The sequence below is a fragment of the Acinonyx jubatus genome, chromosome D1, assembly GCF_027475565.1.
Source record: "Acinonyx jubatus isolate Ajub_Pintada_27869175 chromosome D1, VMU_Ajub_asm_v1.0, whole genome shotgun sequence".
Classification (NCBI taxonomy): Eukaryota; Metazoa; Chordata; class Mammalia; order Carnivora; family Felidae; genus Acinonyx; species Acinonyx jubatus.
In genome coordinates, this window is record NC_069390.1 from 96,211,494 (window position 1) to 96,229,804 (window position 18,311).

At 52.6% G+C, this 18,311-nt stretch overlaps 1 long non-coding RNA gene across 1 annotated transcript; it reads right to left on the reverse strand.

Moving 5' to 3' along the window:
• Window positions 1-2,114: 2,114 nt before the first annotated feature.
• Window positions 2,115-16,701, reverse strand: LOC113593213 (uncharacterized). Its single transcript, XR_003413303.2, has 3 exons — window positions 16,179-16,701; window positions 3,541-3,595; window positions 2,115-2,356 (listed from the first exon to the last, which is right to left on the reverse strand). It is a non-coding gene; the product is annotated as an uncharacterized LOC113593213 (long non-coding RNA).
• Between the last annotated feature and the right edge of the window lie 1,610 nt (window positions 16,702-18,311).

An 18,311-nucleotide genomic window follows, 5' to 3' on the forward strand; every position in this document is an offset into this window, starting at 1 on the left:
GTTCACGCTGAGTTGGGGAACAACCTCAGTGTTCGAGGCCCTTTCTGATGCTGACGGTGTGAAATCTGCCAGGGAGGCCGCTGGACGAGCTCCAGCTCCGGAAGGAAGGGAAACGGAGCCGCGATGTCGAGGGATCGTCCAACATCAGGACTTCCGGGAGGGGGACACAGCAGCAGTCACATCTGCACTTGTCCCCCACACAGAGGCAAGGTGGAGAGTGCCGAGGGCATTCACCTCCTCCGCTCGGCCTTCCTGGAGTGATCCCTCCGGAGACCGAAGTCCTTGAACACTTCCCCCGTCCGCTACCAAGGTAACATCCATACTCTCCCTGCCCGCCTTCCACGGAAAAAGGCTTTGAACGCAATTTACTAGCTGGTCACGGATTCAGTGTCTACTTCCTTTAAGTACTCACAGCCTTACAGAGACTCTCGTAGGCACCAGTTCCTTCTCTCTGGGAGCTGACAATGTAAGATCAGCCCGCAGAAAGTAATACACACGTACAGAACATATTGCCACACAGCATCACACAAACCCGGAAAGATCCCATGCCTCTGGGTGTGACAGAGAGAGCCCAGATGTGTGCATGTGCACGCGTGCCCAGCTCTGTATGTGTGTGTGCAAGGGAGGGGAAGGTATCGGATTTACTTTGGGTCATGTCTAAATTACACCTGCCTGCCAAGAGACTGCCATCTATGTCTTCCCATCCCTACAAATTTAAGAATCACCCCCATGTAGGGCCAGTGTTATAGACAGGGGGCCTAAGAAAGGTTGGGAAACAGCGGTAGAACTTTAGAGTTTATTTATTTATTTTTGAGAGTCAGAGAGAGAGAGCAGGGGAAGGACGGAGAGAGAGGGAGACAGAGAATCCCAAGCAGCTCCACACTGTCAGCACAGAGCCTGATGCGGGGCTCCAACTCACTAACTGTGAGACCGTGACCCGAGCCGAAATCAAGAGTCAGGTGCTTCACCGACTAAGCCACCCAGGCGCCCCAGAACTTTACAGTTTTCAAAGCCCTTCCTCATCCATTATTCTCGATTGTCCACTCGCTCACCAAATATTTATTCAGCACCTGCCGTGCTCCAGGCACTGTGCCAGGCATTGAGAGCACAGGGTGACCAAACACTCACAGTGCCTGGACTCATGAAGCTCACAGCCTAGTGAAGACAGACATGAGCAAACAGTCAGAGAAGGGGGTATTTACAAGTCCTCTCAGGTAAGGGCAAGGACAGAAAATTATACAGCGCTGTGGTGCGTATAACCAGAGCTGACTTAACTGGAAAGTCAAGGAGGACGGCCTGGAGGAGGGGGCATTTGGGCTAATGCTGAAGCATTAAGAGACCGGTAACTGGGTGAGGGGTGAGAGGCAGGAGGACAAGCAGGCGCCTGGAGCGTTCGTTAAGGGACTCAGAGATGCAACAAGCCTGTGAAAGGCATGCGTGCTCATCCAGAAAACACAGCATGCCTGCGTACGCGTTCAGGCGCTCCTGGGTGCCTGAGACATGCGGCCCCCCCAGGCAGACACAGTCCTGCTCTCCCCAACCTTCAGTCGAGAAAGGGAAGCAGACATCTTTCAACTGCGCAAATCATTGCTTCATGACCGTGGGGGGCGTGTGCACCCGTGGAAAGTGTCAGCGGGCAGAACAAGTTTCCTCATCTATAAAACAGAAACAGAAGCTGCCTGGAACGAACTTAGGAGTCAGAATTAGTCAACCTCGCTGGCTGGTTGAATGGTGGAGAGCCCGGGGAGGCGGAAGAGAAGTAGGGGTTTCTACCCGCCCCGTTACCTGAGGTCGGTGACTAGGAGCCAGAGCCCTTCTAGTGCATGATTTGGGGCGCATTCAGCTTATCCCAGGGCTGGGTTTTCCCTAGGACAGGGTGAGGAGGCTTCAGGAAGGCTTCTAAGAAGGGGTCCTGGGACGCCTGGGTGGCTCAGTCGGTTAAGCGTCCGACTTCAGCTCAGGTCATAATCTCACGGTTCGTGGGTTCGAGCCCCACGTCAGGCTCTGTGCTGACAGCTCAGAGCCTGGAGCCTGCTTCGGATTCTGTGTCTCCCTCTGTCTCTGCCCCTCCCCCCGCTCGAAAAATAAATAAACATAAACCAGAAAAAGGGGTTCTTAACTGAGCTTATTGCTGAAAGGCAGATAGGATGGGAACATGAGGGAGGCGTACAGTTAGTTGAGGAGAGCTCCGGGGAAGGGCCGTGGTCCTGGGCGAAGTCTGGCAGGCACAAGGCAGCTGGCTTAGGTTACTTGTGTAGCTGGGCTTGGCTGGGGCGCGGTGGGCCACAAGCGAGGTGAGGAGTGGGGATGGAGAGCCAGGCATGGGGCAGGGAATCTGAAGAGTTTGGACTCCATCCTGAAGGTCAAGGAGAGTCACTGATGAGTTTTGAGAAGGAAAATGGCATGGTCAGGCTTGTGCTCTGAAAAAAAAGGAATCCCTTGGCCTGTGACCCGGCAAGGGAATTGGTGGGAGTGGGCGGGGCAGCTGGGGAGTGGGCTCAAAACCCAGGAGCACTTAGATGCTCAAATAGACAGGAAGCAGGGACTCCCTGGGTGTGGGAAGGGGGGTCAGATGGAGGAAGTGAAGTTGGATCCCAAAGTGATTTCCTGCTCCGCCACTGGAGGTTGAACTTGAGGGTCTTGTGGACAAGGCGCTTCAAGAAGGCCAGGGGTGGCTGGAGAGACGAATGCGGAGGTCAGGGGCATGGCGAGGATGAAGCGACAGGCTGGAGGTGCGTCCAGTTTTCAGGGTGAAGATAGACTGAGGCCACTCCCCCTCCCTGCCTCCCCCTCCCTCCTCTGGGCTCACAAGTGGCCTAGCCACTTGTCCTGTGACTTACGGCAAATCCCAAATCTTCCCTCCCCTGCGAGACCTCCAGGCCATCCAGGCCATCCAGGTCAGCCTGCGGGCCCTGTCTCCACGCCAGGCAGGCCCGGGTGCCCTCTCCTCTCCACCTGCTCGGAGCCCCTTGGCTGTCTCTCCAGAAGCAGCCTGCTTCCTTCCCGCTCCTGCCCGCTCCCCGTTTCCCACAGCACGTTGCCCGCCCCGCAGTGACCAGACCCCGTTTCTACAGAGCAGCAAACCCTCCAGTGCCTCTTCTTCCCCACCAGGATCGAATGCCCACCCCTCGCCCGGCTTGCAAAGCTCTGTGTGAGCACCCCCTGCTCAGCACACCTCCCTGCCGCCCCCTTGCCCTGCTCTACTCTGGCCTTCTCTCTGCTTCTCTGACGGCCTCCCCAGCTCCCCACTCCGAGCCTTGGAACTTGCTGGTCTCTGGTCTCAGAACCTCCTGCGCCCTGACGGCCCCAGGTTTCACCCTTCTCGCCCTGTGGCTCTCCATGGGAGTGTCACTCGGTGGAGAGGCCTCCCCGAGCACCCTCGACAGCAGCCCCTCGGCAGCCTATCGCGCTGCCGCATTTTAATGCTGTTGGCTATCCGCGTTTTTCGCGCACATCAGTTTGCTCCTTGCACGCCTCCCACACTCCTCCCACGCACCCGCGCACTAGACGTAAGCTCCGTGAGAGCCGGGGTCTGCTCACCATTACAGCCGGGCCCCAGAAGAGGACGTGCCCATCGTCGGTGACCCTCAGTTATCTGCCAAATGAATAAACAAATGAGTAAATGGGTATAAAACGATGTCTGATGCTTGGAGCGCACAAGGGATAGACAGTAGAGTCAACAAGAGAGAGTCCAGCCACAGAAGGAAGAAGAGAATCAAAAGACACGTTTATTCAACAAGAGGTTTTAAGTGGAGGGACGGGCCACCACGTCCCATGCTTCCAGAGAGACCTCATGAGGGCCCCAGGGCACCCACTGCCCTTAACCGGAGAGGGTTACAAGGACCTGGGGAGAGCAGCCCTGGCAGGCGGCTCTTGGGGGCTGCTGTGGCTGGCTGGGAGGGAGGCATGCGTGGGGGCGTGTCTCGGGGGGGCAGGCGGGTGAGGGTGTCCAGGCACGGGAGGATTTTCTCTCTTGAAGCCTGCCTGACTCCTGGACCTAGCAGAGACAACAGAGGAAAAAGGGGTGCCCGAGATTACACAGTAAGGAAGTGGGGCACTGGAATCCCCAGAGATCTGCAGAAATCTGCAGGTGCCCCAGGCAGTCATCATTTGTCACTCATTCCAACGGATATGTGCTCCTGACGCACTTAGAGGTAACGGCAAGGGCTGCGTGGGGGAGGAACTGAGAGCTAAGGCCAGGGCACGGCCTGGCCTCTCCTCTAGCTCCCGCCCCAAATGCACACTCCATCCCCACATAGCAAAGCCAGAGGCCAGCAGCTAATTGGGCATCCTCCCCAAAAGGTGACCGAGGGATCGGTCAGCAGTTGCTGCTTGAACATACCCTTTTGAGGCCTCACCCGAGACCCCAAGCAGCTGATCAGTGTATGTGGCCATGGGCTTCTACTGCCTACAGGGTGTACTTGTCAGCTCCAGACGGTTCTCGGTAGCCCGGGGCGCCTGGGTGGCTCAGTCGGTGAAGCTCTGTGTAGCCCACGCATTTCCAGTAGCACCCAGTTTAGGCTGACGCCCCAGGATCGGTAACACGAGGGTGGGGGTGGCCGCTACAATTTGACTTCTCTGTTCCATCCAGACCCACCCTGAGTGTCGATAAACCTAGGGCCCCTCCAATCGGCTGGTTCTCGGAGAACGTGTGGTCACGATGAATGAGTGATACTCCCCGGGGCTGCCCGGAGCAACCTGGCCATTTGAGTTAGGATATGGAAATGGGCAGAAAGTGGAGCTGAGGGCATGCACTGAAGAAAGATTGTCAAATCAAAAGACCGTAAGACATCTTGTAGGAACGACAAATGCCCTCTGAGAAAGGAGCCGTGTGGTGAGCACAAAGGGAAAAGGAAGGAAGTGGCTGGTCTGCTCCAGGGAGAACTTGCAGTCCAGGGGAACAGCAGACACACCCAGGAAACCCGAAACATCCACAGGCCCGGGGTCGGAGGGCTGAGGGAGGTGGGGTGGAAGGGGCAGGGGCGCCCCCCCCCCCCCCCCAGCCAAGTGTAGCTAACCTCAAACAATTGCAACAAAAGACATCTATTTTTAGCAGTTTGGAGGAAATTGGGGATTAGGAATTGGCCCAGAGGCAGAGGAGGCTTATCCAGGTTGGGGACAGGAAAGGATAAGTAGGATCCAAAAAAAAAAAAAAAAAAGAAAGAAAATCACAAAGAGTGGCTGCTGGTGGTCAGGAGCAAACCTATCCTGCTGAGGGCGGTTTGCCTCCAGAATCTTCTCCCGAGGAAGATTCTGTGGTCCCATCGTTTTGTTCATTTAAAACCAGATGGGCCAGAGCCCAGAGCATGAACCGTAGGGAGCGGCCCCAGGGAGAGACATGTGTTTAAGTGCGTCTGGGGCAGACCCCGATGGGATGTATAATGAACTCTGCAGGTCTGTGATTTCCTGGCATCATCAGCCCTCTTGAGGGGTCTCCTCCAGAGGCCTGATGAGGAGCTGCCCGACTCCAACCCCATGTCTCCAGCCCCGTGGCCTATTTTCATGAATTGCAGCCTTTGCCCTAGGGAGATGGGGGGCCAAGGAGAAAGAACAAGTTTCCAGAGTGCCCCAGCCAGGGCACTCAGAAACACTCAGCTCCCCATTCGAAATGTGTCAGGGGCAGAGCACTGGAATATTGATGTTTCCTTTTATCCTGTCTCACTCCTGCTCCACAAGGCTCCCGGGCTTCCAGGAAGTAAGATTTAGAAGCTGGAGGCCAGGGCCCCCATGCCAGGAAGGCCAACGCCACTGCTTATAAGAGCTTATAAGAGCCCAGTGAGAGATGCTGAGTGTTCCCCTCATCAGAGTAAAAAGGAGTCTGATTGGGAATAATACCTCCTCTCTCTCCGACTCAGGGAGGCTAGACAAGCTAATGGAGGGGAGAGCCGCCCAGCAAGGAGCCGGAGGAATCCAAAAGGTGCTCTGACTCCCTTTCTGCCGGGTTGGGGAAGGGGCCTGGGCCTCTCCCCTACTCCTGCCTCAGCGTCTCCTCCCCCAAACCTCCTTTGCCAGCCTGAGCTCAGAACATATAGCTGATGAAGCCATTTCCCCACAGTGACCACAGCCAGGGTCCTGGGTTACATCCCACAGTCCACATGCCCCCAGGATAGGCCCAGGGAGAGAACTGGGAGTCAGAACACTGTTGCCTGCTTCCCTAAGACTGGGTGCAGACCCTCACATCACTCTCTGGAAAAAAAACCAACCAAACACACAAAACCCCTTAAAAGTCTGCCAGATCTGGCAAATAGAAACACAAAAAACCCAGTGGGATTTGAATTTCAGATAAAGGATGAATAATGGTTGAGTATAAGTCTGTCCCACACATTGCTGGGATAGACTTACATTAAGCAATTATTTATTGCTTATCTGCAATTCCCACTTAACCAGGCATCCTACGTTTTGTCTGGCAGCCCTGTCCCTGGACCTTCTATGAGGGGTAGGCATCCTGAAAAGGATGCTAATCTAGGGGGAAATTAGTCCCCAGCAGCCAGGACCCAGCCTGCTGTTTCTAACGTGCCCACGGGGCTCTGGAAGGTCTGTTTAGGGGTCTCTGTTCTTCCAGGAAAGCCTGGGCCATGGCTTTGACTCCCACACACCCTACACGAGGCATCAGCATGGCGGCTCCCTCTCCAGAACTCCCTCCCCCTGCTCTCCCAGCCAGGCTCACTAGCAGGACTGGCCCCTGAAGGTTTGAGGCCAGTCCAGGCCTCAGCCATCTTCCCACCCCACCCCTACCCTACCGTTCTGAGAATCAGCTTCCTGGTAAGCCCTCCTCTAACCTCTTTAACGACAGTCCATTTGCTCTCAGCCTCGGTCCAGATGCTTTCAGTGAAAGAGAACTTCCTGTCCTGTGGTTTTGATTCTGATCTAGAACATTTCCCTTCAAACCAGGAGCAAGGAGAAGGCTGAATACCTGCCTTTCTCTTTGTCTTATTCATGGACCGCCGCCCCCCCCCCCCCCAAATCGCTATCTATCCCCCCGGGGCCATGGAAAGGAAGCCTTAGCTCCACTCTGCCTGCTGCCTTTTGTTCCTACTCGGGCTAATTGAGGCTGGCACCTGAGCAGCGGCCACTAATGGGTTTCCTCCACACAAGCTCCCAGCTGGCAGATGGGTACACGATTGCCTCCTTCCCTGACCATTAAGTGGAGCAGCCAACACCACGCACTGGCTCCCGGCTGAGCAGCCCTGCATATGGACTGGCAGAGGGGGTGTGGAGGCTGCGAGGTGCCCGGCCCCAGCCCTGCTCAGAAAGCAAAGGCACCTGGGAGCCCCCTCAGGGTGCTGGGGGCTGTGGCCGGCTGAGACGCTGGGGCCAAAGTCTCCAGGAGGACAAGCAGTCAGGCTGCTTGGCCAGAGGCTCAGACCTAGGCTCTCTCTGCACCTGAGTGCCTTTCTGGCAAAGGGCCTTCAAGCAGGCCCCTGGGTCTTTGGGAGACATCCCGTTTCTCCAGGCTGTGGCCAGGAGGCGGAGACAACTGACTAAGGCAGCCGGCCCCAGGGGAGTGGTGGAGCCCTCACATGGGGTGAAGAAGCCAGGGACACCCGCTTCCTGGAACACTGCCCTCCTTTTGCAACCCACTAACTCCTACCAAACCTCCGCCCCCGGAGTTTCACTTTTAACTCCGGGCAGTTTCACCTCCTCCAGGCAGCCCTCTTTGATGTCCCAAACTAGGTCAGATCTCTCAACACACATTCCCTGAGCACCCCGACTTTCTCTTGCATATCTCTTCCCAAAACTGTGATTACGGCAGCAAAGTGTGGTGTTTATAACAACTCAATGGGCAAAACCAAGTAACTCTGTTACTCCTCCCCAATTGCTTCTTGATCCACGTTCTCCATTCTTGTTGGTAGTTGGAGGGCTGGGGGTTGGGGGGTGAGACGGAGGGGCGGTAGAAGAGATCAACATACCAGGAAGTAGTAACTACTTTTAACACTTTCTCTTTTAAGGGGCGCCTGGGTGGCTCAGCGCCCGACTTCGGCTCAGGTCATGACATCGCAATTCACAAGTTCAAGCTCCGAGTCAGGCTCTGTGCTGACAGCTCAGAGCCTGGAGCCTGCCTTGGATTCTGTGTCTCCCTCTCTCTCTGCCCCTCCCCCGCGTGCGCTCTGTCTCTCTCTCTCAAAAATAAACATCCAAAATTAAAAATTAAATAAAATTAAAAATGTTTACATCAATAAACATTAAACAGATAATAAAAAAATTAAGTCTTTAAAACTTTCTCTTTTAAATAGTCCATCGAGAACCAAAGCCCCTTTTAGAACCATTTCTTTTGCTTCAAAGAGCCTCCACGTTCCATCCTCCTTCCTTAGATGGCCTTGGGGGAGGGGCTCCTAGTACACACCTGCTGTCCTCTGGGTCATTGCCAGCCTCGTGAGATAACCTCCAGGCCACCTGTCCTTGGTTTCAACCAAGTGTCCCCTGGCCCCACCTGACCTTTCCTGACATCCCAGCTGCACTCCCCGATGAAGGCCCAGGCTGCTGCCATGACCTCCAGGCATGTGACCACCTCATCCCGACCTCAGGCCTCCTACCATCAATCCTTTCTGCACTTCTGCAACGCGCTGCTTTGAGACCCTCTACCGGACACAGGACGCCCAACCGGGAGCACTGACTCAAACCCACCCCGGACACCTCCCTGGACGGAAGCTGCAGCCAGACTCTGGAAGGCTGGTCCTCTCCTCGGGCTGCACTTGGAAAGCAGGGCATGAACCCTGGTATTTTCAGGCTCCCCACACTTTCTCAGGAACATCTCTCCGTCACCCATCCTGCTCTGGATTTGACCCCAGGGAGAGTGACGTGGAGAATGAGGGATGCTCACGGCTCCCTGCGCCCCTCCTACAGAGCCCAGAGAGCCTTCCTTGTCTCCCTCCTATGGGGCAGGGAGGTCCCTCTTGTATGTCTCCCCACCGCACCCTGTGCTAAACTCTGTGCACGCGCAGACCTCCAAGCTTTGTTCTTAAAATGTAAAGAGTTGCTTCGTAAATGGAGAGGAGCGTTTTATCTCTACAGACGAGGCGGCCAAGACCACAGTTTACTAAGGTCTGTAAAAAGCCATGCGATGACCTCTTTGCTCCAAGTCATTCCTTTCCTTCTGCGTTTTCCTGAGTAGAAAAGAAAGGTGAGGGGCGACAGCTCTCCAAGCCAGATTTTTAAAAATAATCTTGGAACCGCACTGTATAGACGAACCCCATCGCTGGTGTGCCTCTCCATGGAGAAGTGGTAAATCTCTGCGGCCCGCGACATCCCAGGGTCCCGGGCAGCCAACGGGTCTATGACCCAGCAGGGGAACGAGGTCAATATACAAATAACTGCAGCCTGAGGCAGGACCCAGAGAGTGCCACAAGAAAGGTACGAAGGCCCTTGGAAGGTCAACCAAGAAAGAAGACTCATCAATTAGCCTGCTAGTTCTCAACATAATTTTTAACCCGTGACCCCAACAATGCTTTCTCTTGCTACCCACCATATAATTCCGCCAGTCAAGAACAGTTTTTCAACTTCACTCTCGGCGGTTTTATGTACAGAAACGTTGGCCCGCTCGCGGGTTATGATTTTTTCAAACCACCCGTTCTCCCTGGCCACTTCCCACTCCTACGTCGTGTAGATTCCGATGAAGCCTTACCAGGAATGGGTCCAATGGTTTGTTAAAGTCAGGGAACGCTCTATGGGTGGCCCGGAAGCAGGGCTTGAAAAATGAGTGACACACAAACAGATCAAAGTGAGAGGGGGTGTTGTAAGCAAAGAGGACATCTAAAAGCGGGCGTGCAGATAAGGAGAGGTGTGGGCACGCTCAGAGAATGGCGAGGGGCTGAGTCTGGCTAGCAGTGGGGGACACAGAGGGAGGCAGTGGAAGGTGAGTCTGGGTTGCCAAGCTGGGGAACCTGTACTTGCAGCCGAAAGCTGCTCTTAGGGCTCATCAGGAGAGGATGTGTTTCCCTTGCTGAGTAGGAAGGACCTGATCATCCAGGAGGTGGAGTCTCTATTCTTTTCATGAGTTGGAAGAACAGAAGGGATCAAATTCAGTTGTTACATTGGTTAGTATACTTTCAACTCTATGTAACAGACAATCCAGCTCAAAGTCACTGAACCAATAAGGAGCTATGGGCTCGGGTTATTGGAGTGTCCAGAGGGAATGTTGGCTCCAGGACGAGTTTGATCCAGAGGTCTGTGATGGCCCATGGGATGTCCATCTCTTTGGGATTCCTTCCACTCTGCCCTCCTAATATAGCCGCTTCATTCCCAGACTGAATCCTTTCATGGTGGTGAAATGGTTGCCAACAGCTCTGGGATGCCATGCTTCCCTTTTCATAAACCAGGAGGAGATGAAAGGCTTTTCCTACCCTACTTTTTAACGAAACTTCCAACTTTCTCTCTGATTGGACCCACTTCAATGACAAGATAGCCCTTGAGCCAATCACCAAGGCCAGGAGAATGCTATGCATTGATGGGCGTGGTCCTGGGTGGCATGCCTGTTCCTCAGCCAGTCCTGGGGATTGGCAGGAATACTGTGGTTGGCTTAAGCCAGTTGGTCCCTACCAACTCAGGAGTTCCGTCCTACCTGAGTGACAGGCTGTACACAGTGCAAGAGGGGTGACAGGATGCTGGAGGAGCAGACAGCACTGTCCCACACATGCCCATTTTGCTTTTTCATGAAAGGTTGCCTGAGAGCCGGAAGAGATTAGAACTGGAAACTCCGCAGTAATTTGAGTCATCCGTGGACTTAACTCACCCAGTCCCCAAGGTCACACAAAGTTGCAAGCTGGTCATAATACCTTTTTTCATCTTTCCTCTGCCTTCCTTTCTCCCTCTTTCCCTGCTGTGTTTCCTTATCCGCTTCCTTGTCTAATTTCCTTCCACTTTTCCGTTCTTGCCCATCTATCTGTATCCACAGGGGATCCCCCGTCTGTGTCCTCAGTCCTGCCTCCCCCCCCTCCTGGCCCTTCCTCTACCTCGAGCCCATTCCTCTCTCCCTGCCCACATCTCCAGCTACCCTCTCCTGATGCCTCGGAGTTCAATTTCAGCTCGTCCAAATTGCTTTATTGGTTCCGCAGAAAAACAAGGCTAGCTAGGGCCATCACGGGCGCACGGACGGTGTGCATTAGACTCAAAAAATATTTAAGGAAAATGCTCTGGCAAATGGAATCAATAGGCTCCAAATCACACATTCGCCGGGAAGAGGGAGAAGTCTGCCTCAGAGCTTCGGTGTTTTTGGAAACTGCTCACCGATTCAGGAGGGAGAGGCTGAGGCTGGTTCACTGCCCCACCCACAGCACACAAGGACTAGAGCAAGCAGCACACATCACAGACCCCAGCACCCCTCTCCTGCAGCCTCACTAGCGCTGACCGCACCTCCCCACAACCCTCCAGGCCCCCCACTTCTCGGCTGTGCCGTGGAGATACCAGGGGCGTCCACACCTGGCCCCAGTGCAACTCTCACCGGGCCCGATTAACAAAGGGAACGATAACGGGAGGGGAGGAAAGAGGATTGGGGGAACAGAGGCATTTGCATGGAGGTATTTTTAGACTCAAAGATTAAATCTTCAATAATCATAATTTTTTCTTGAAAGAAAATGAGAATTTAGTGCGTGGTGCTTGTGCCCTCCCTCCTCTGTCCCTGCAGCGGAGGGGGAAGAAGGCGAGAGGGAGGGAAATACAGCAGAGAGAGGAGAGAAAAACAGACGGGACTTAGCCCCATGAGGCTGGAGTCAGGCTCCAAGCGGTGCTCTGGTGGATTCGAGGAAGGGCGAGCCCAGGCAGAGGTCACCCTGGGAATTTCGAGCTGTTTCCAGAGCACTGGGTCGCTCCAGAGACTGATATGAGAGAGGAGAGAATAGACTGTAGGAATCCCTTCCTCCGGTAACACTTAAATCACCATGTCATTCTATCCATGAGCCTTTGCTCCTGCCCAGTGCCTTCTGGGTTAAGAAGCGGCTTGTACTGGGGTGCCTGGGTGGCTCGGTCGGTTAAGTGTCCGACTTCAGCTCAGGTCATGATCTCGCGGTCCGTGGGTTTGAGCCCCCCCATCGGGGTCTGTGCTGACATCTTAGAGCCAGGAGCCTGCTTTGGATTCTGTGTCTCCCTCTCTCTCTCTCTGCCCCTTCCCTACTCACACTCTGTCTGTCTCTCTCTTAAATAAATAAACATTTTTAAAAATTAAAAAAAAAAAAAGAAGCAGCTAGTACTGACCTCCAAGACCCCTCCCATGACCCTGATTCCACCCCAAGCAATCAGACAAGCTCCCTGCCCCCCCACAATGCCATGAGAAAGAGAGAGAGAGAGAGAGAGAGAGAGAGAGAGAGAGAGCTGCCCCCATACACGTACAGTGCCACCCTGCACAGCCTGGAGGTTGCTGGGGGGTGAGTCAGGACCAGCACCAGACCAAGGTCCAGACGCTTGGGATAGAGTCCCTGCTCTGCCACTCTCTGTGTGAATTTGGACAAATCCCTTCCCCAAGGTAGACCCCAGTTTCCCCAAATTACGATGAAGGAGTGGATAGACCAAAGGATTTCTGACTTGAATCCACGAATCCCCTGAAGCTGCACAGGGAATGTTGCCTGTGTGTGCACTTTTCTGGGACTGGGCTTTGTCATGTTCGCAAAGTGGCCTGTGACCCCAAAAGAGTTGAGAGCCATAGAGGGAGCCAATGTTCAAGTCTGCACGTGGCTTAAGTGCTCTCAGCCTTCCCAAACCTCCAGGTGGGAGAGCTGTTCAAATAGTCCTGCCTTGCCCCCCGAAAGGGTTACCGTGGCTTGCCCCCGCTCGTGCTCACTGCCACCAGTACGTCTGAGGGGTGGCTTCAGGGCCTCCTTCCTCCATGGGTCACACCAGCACGCAAACCCGTTTCTTCCTTTTAGTAGAGTTTACACAGGCTCCTTAGATTACAACAAATTTTACCGACAAAGGAGAATAAATACGCTGCAAATAACATTAAGTTGGTCGGGTTCTCAAAAACCCTACAAATTTCACTCACAGTATCAGAGAATTTATTTGGGGCCCAAATTATCTCTTCCTGAAATAACTCCTGTCTTCACAGATGGTCCAAAAACTTCCTAGGCACTAGTTTGGATTATTTCCCATAGCACCGCCTCTCTTCCCAAAACCAGCCTCTGATCCCCATCATCATAGACCTCCAGGAGCCATCTTTCTTCCAGCACCCAGACGCTAATTGCCTTAAACATCTTGCTTCATCCAAGCACGAACATCACTCTTTTTTTTTAACATGAAATTTATTGTCAAATTGGTCTCCATACAACACCCAGGGCTCATCCCAACAGGTCGAACATCACTCTTAAAGCTAAGACTTTCCCATTTTCTGACCAAATGCCAAATTATAGTGACTCAGGGTGAGCAGTCAATAAATCAGGATTGAATTAATGAATAAGTCAATTTTTAAAAAGTGGATGAATGAAGAAGTTCATGAAGGAAACAAACGAAAACTTTACTTTCCCCCCCCAAGTCCCACTAGGAAGAACTCCCACGGGTGGGGGGTGGGGGCGGTCCTCGGGCCCCATTCCCATCTAGGCTCAGGGATTTGCCATGTATTGGTTCCCGACCCCTCTGAGCGAGTGAGTGCCTGAGCCCTCCTGTGTCTGGTACAAACCAGCTGTCTCTGGAGGCTTCTTGAATCTACAGGCTGATGTCTCTCCTCAGTAATGGACCTCAGTAATGGATAATCCAAACATTTCTTCTGTGTTCCCTCTCTCCTCTTCCCCATGTCCTTCTGAGACACCAGGGAGACATATATTAGAGCTTGTCACTTTGTGCCCCTGTTCTTTGGTTGTCCTTTCTGTACCTCCATCTTTCTGCCCCTCCGTGCTATATTCTAAACCATTTCCTCTGACTTAAATTCCAATTGATTCATTCTCTTCTTAGCTGTATCTAATCTGTCATTAAACCCATCCATCAGGTTCTTAATTTCAGATGTTGAATTTGTCATTCTAGAATTCCTTTTTCAAAAATGTTGTATGCTTTATGGTTTCCAATTCTCTGCTGAAGTGTTTGAGCTGGATTTTTATTTCTTTGAACACTGTAAGTACAACTGTTTTATAGTCTTTGACAATACTTCCAACATCTGGAGTCCATGTGACTCTGTGTTGCCTCTGTTTCTCCTGGTTCTTGCTCATGGTGTCTTATTCCCCCGTGTGTTGGTCATCTTTGAATGTCTGTTGGACATTCATTTTGCCCCAGCTACCATGTTTCCAAACCTCTCACAGAAACTTGAGAGTGAAGGATGAGAATTCAAGGGATTGCTGTTGCCAGCACGGTGTCAGCTCACATTATTATCCAAAGTCCAGGGAGAAAACTCCTCCAACAGAGCGGAAATTGGGACTCATTCCTGTCAATGTCTGCTCCACTCCTGGAATGTGCTGACGTGTGCTGGGGCGAGGGGGAAGGGAGAAGGTGTAAGGAAGAAGACTCCTCGGAGAGACTTCTATCCCACCACATGGAAAACTCACCAACCACGAGCCTGCCCGGAGCAAGGCACGGGTGCGATCAGACTTCCGCCACCTGACAGAGCTCCATTCTATCTTTAAATGCATGTTGTCTGTTTATTGACTTATTTTAAGATACTGCTCAGAACAGGTTTGAACCAACTTTTAAGAGTCGAGAGGTTTTAGCTCCTCTTGAAGGATCGGAGGTTCTGACGACACTGAGCCCTGATGCCAGGAGGTAAGAGACAGCTGGAGCTGAGGAGCTCCCGAAAAGCAAGATCTTCCCCTTAGGGGCTACAGTTGACATTTGCACTTACTCCAGCCATGTGCCACTTCGCGTGATCACCGCCTGGCCCTTAGGAATTTAATTTTTCAGTCCTTGACCTAGAGAAAAGGTGGTGTGCAATTCTGATCCCCGGAGTTTCCAAGGCTAGGAGAACTAGAGAACACAGGGGCAGCAGAGCGAGAGATCTGTGAGGCAAGGTGACCTCTAGAGTCCCTGCTAACGCCTGGAGAATGGCCACAGCTCTGCCTGGCCCCCTGCCCCGATTCTGGCCAGGCCCCCTGCCCAGGCCAGGTGGCAATCTCCCACTCAGCTCTGCCACTGCCTGCCACACCAACCTTGGGCAACTCATTTGACACCTTGGAAGCCTCCAATTCCTCCTCTGCCAAAATAGGGATATGAGTAGTTCCTGACTTGATAGGATTGTGAAATTGAAGGAGGCCATGCATGAAAAGGGCAGATCATAACATCCTGCGGATAACAAATGTTTGCAGATATCAGGGCTGTCTGCTTACCCTGTCTGCCCCGCCCACCCTTATGCTCCCTGTGGACACTTAGGACCAGGACACCCCAAGAGTCAGGCTTGCCCTCATCCTCTCTGATGTAGGGATGATGGAACCGAGGCCCAGAGAAGTGAGGTTGCTCTAGATGCTGGAGTGTGAGCATCTATCCTCGGTCCAGTGACACAAATCTGGCTGAAAGCAGGGACTGGTCGTACCAGGAGTAAGGGTGAGAGAGAAGGCTTTGCAAGTGCAGCGGGCTCTAAGCAGGATGTGGAACACAGTATCGGTGGGATAGTGGAATAGTGGAACACCCAGTGCTCATCCCAACAGGTCGAACATCACTCTTAGAGCTAAGACTTTCCCATTTTCTGACCAAATGCCAATTATAGTGACTCAGGCTGAGTAGTCAATAAGTCAGGGTTGAATTAATGAATAAATCAATTTTTAAAAAATGAATGAATGAAGAAGTTCATGAAGGAAACAAACGAAAACTTTACCTTCCCCAAGTCCCACTAGGAAGAACTCCCGCCGGTGGGGGAATAGTGGAATAGTGGAACACAGATCGGCAGAAAGAGAGGTTTTCTTATATATGGTCCCCACATGCCCACGCTTTGAAACAGCAGCACTCAAAGTATCTGTGCTTTCTTTGAGCCCCAAACAATAGTCCCAACCCGATCCTACCCAGCTCTCCTATCCAAGAGGCTCAAAAACAAGTGCCTAGGCTCCCTTCCTACCTTCCCAACTGGAATTGGAAAAGGACACACACGTTCATGCACCCACGCGCGCGCGCGCGCACACACACACACACACACACACACACAGGTGTTCGTCTTCTCCTTTGTGGGCCCTGGCATCACCGGCTCATTTTCCTGTGGAAAATCCCCACACAGATACACAACCAGACATCCCTTATCAGAATGGCGTTTCCTCTAAGGCAGTCATCAAAGCAATCTGACTTACCAAGGAAATTAAGAAGGCTCCAGCAGGAATTGCCACGGAGAACCAAACTCCTCAAACTCAGGTGCTTTGCTGTGTTTTTTTTCTAATGAGTTTTAAGCTGGGGCCCATCCCCTTGGGACATTTAGCAAATATCAGGCTTCCTGAAGTTCCTTCTCTCCCACTTCCTGCTGCCTACTGGCTCCTCAGCTGGGCTTTCAGGACCCCCCCAGTCAGCCAGCGCCCCTCCCACCCCAGAGAGCTCTCTGCTTCTTCCAGAGTTTTCTTTAGGCTCATGTCTCCTCACTGTCCATCTCTCTCTCTCTCTCTCCACCACCCTCTCTCTCTGCTATTGCCACTCACCGGGTTCACTCTCTGCCTTCTTTTGCAATATGGCTGCCCTACTCATCACTCCCCTGGAACCATTCTGGCCAAAGCTACAGTCAGCTCTCTGTCCTCACTTTATTTGATCTTTCAGTAGCCTTTGACCCAAAGGCCACCTTCCTTCTTGAAACATTCTCTTCCCTCAAAATGCTGAACCAACAGGAGGTTCCAAGGCTAAGAGTAAAGTTTCACTCCACACACACACACACACACACACACGCTGGGTGTTATTCTTATTTTTAAAATCTTTTCTAATCCAATGGCCAAAACAATTTTATTGTTTACACTTCCATGTCTTTTCTAGTGGAAGATTCTGTAGGGCCTCGTAGTCCATAGTAAGGAGTTCGGGTTTTATCCTAAACCCCAACAGAGGAGTCATATCATCCGATTTTCATTTCAAGAAGTTTGGCTTGCTGGTGCGAGGATGCCGGGCTGGAGGCAGACAAGAACGGAGGCAGGGAGACCACAGCGAGGCTACTGTAGCCGTCCTAGCGGGGCATATACCTGGGCTGGGGCAGTCGTGCAGGGGTTGGGAAACAGACCGACTCTGCATTTGCTGGTGGCTGAAAATGATAGAATGAGGGGAAGGAGGAATCCCGAATGATTCTTAAGTTTGGGGCCTGATTAACTGGAAAGATGATAGTTACATAGTGCCGACTGTGTGACAGGCACCGTTCTCAAGGTTAGACATATTTTCAGTCACTCAGTCTCCTCAGCTCTGTCAAGTAGGTCCTGGGATAATCCCCATTTACAGCTGAAGGCACAGAAAAGAGCTAGAGCCAGGATTCCAACCCGGAGTCCACACTCCTGGAAGACAGGCTCACAGCCTCTGTTGAGGAAGGTGGAGCGGGTTAGGGAGGCAGAGAAGACTGGGGTAGAGGGGAGGGGGACGGGAGGGGGAGAAGGGAGCATCTCAGGAGGGGACGCGGCTTCAGCCCCCAGAGGACCTGACCCCGGGAAGGCTGTGCATTATGGCTGGACAAGTGAGACCTTCAGGAAATCCGCAAGGAGGTGGATGACGGAAGAGTTGAGCAGGCTTTAGGAGGGCACCTTCAGGGACAGGGGGGCCCCAGGTGACGAGGGGGCAGTGGTTGAATGCCGCACAGGTCACTTGGGTTTGCACTCACCCTTCGCTGAAGGCTCCCCTTAGCTCTGCCCCAACCCACACCCCTCCCTTTCACATTTGCACACCTGCCTGCGCCTCTTCGAAAGACTTACCTTTTCATTTCCAAATATTGTTTGTGCGTTTTAAACCGTACAAGCATATGCTTATTATCAGACATTACACTGAAAGGTAGAAAAAGTTTAAACTCACTCATAGGTCACCCAGAGAGTCGTCTGTAGAGGTTGGACACTTATTTTAGAAGGAAAGAAAGATAAAAGGCAGTTTGTTTAAAAACCGGCACCTTAACATACATTGTTTTGTATCCTGATTTTTTTTTTTTGCACATTAAATATTCTTCTCAAACAAGGATTTTCATAGCTGCGTGGCTGCCCTGTGTGGATGTACCACCACTTAACCTATCGTGGGGGGTATTTATGCTGTTTCCAGTGTTTGTCTTTGTAACTAAAATCATAATGAACTTATTTGTATGTAAATCTCTGTGCGCATCTGATTATTTCCTTGGGATGAATTCCCATGGGGCACTGCTGGTCCACAGCGTTTAAACTTTGTGAGGTCTGATACCCACCCCCCTGCCAAGGCGCTCGGAATAGCACCACGACCTACCGCCCACACTGCTTCCAGAAGCTCCTAAGTGTCCTTCCTGCTTC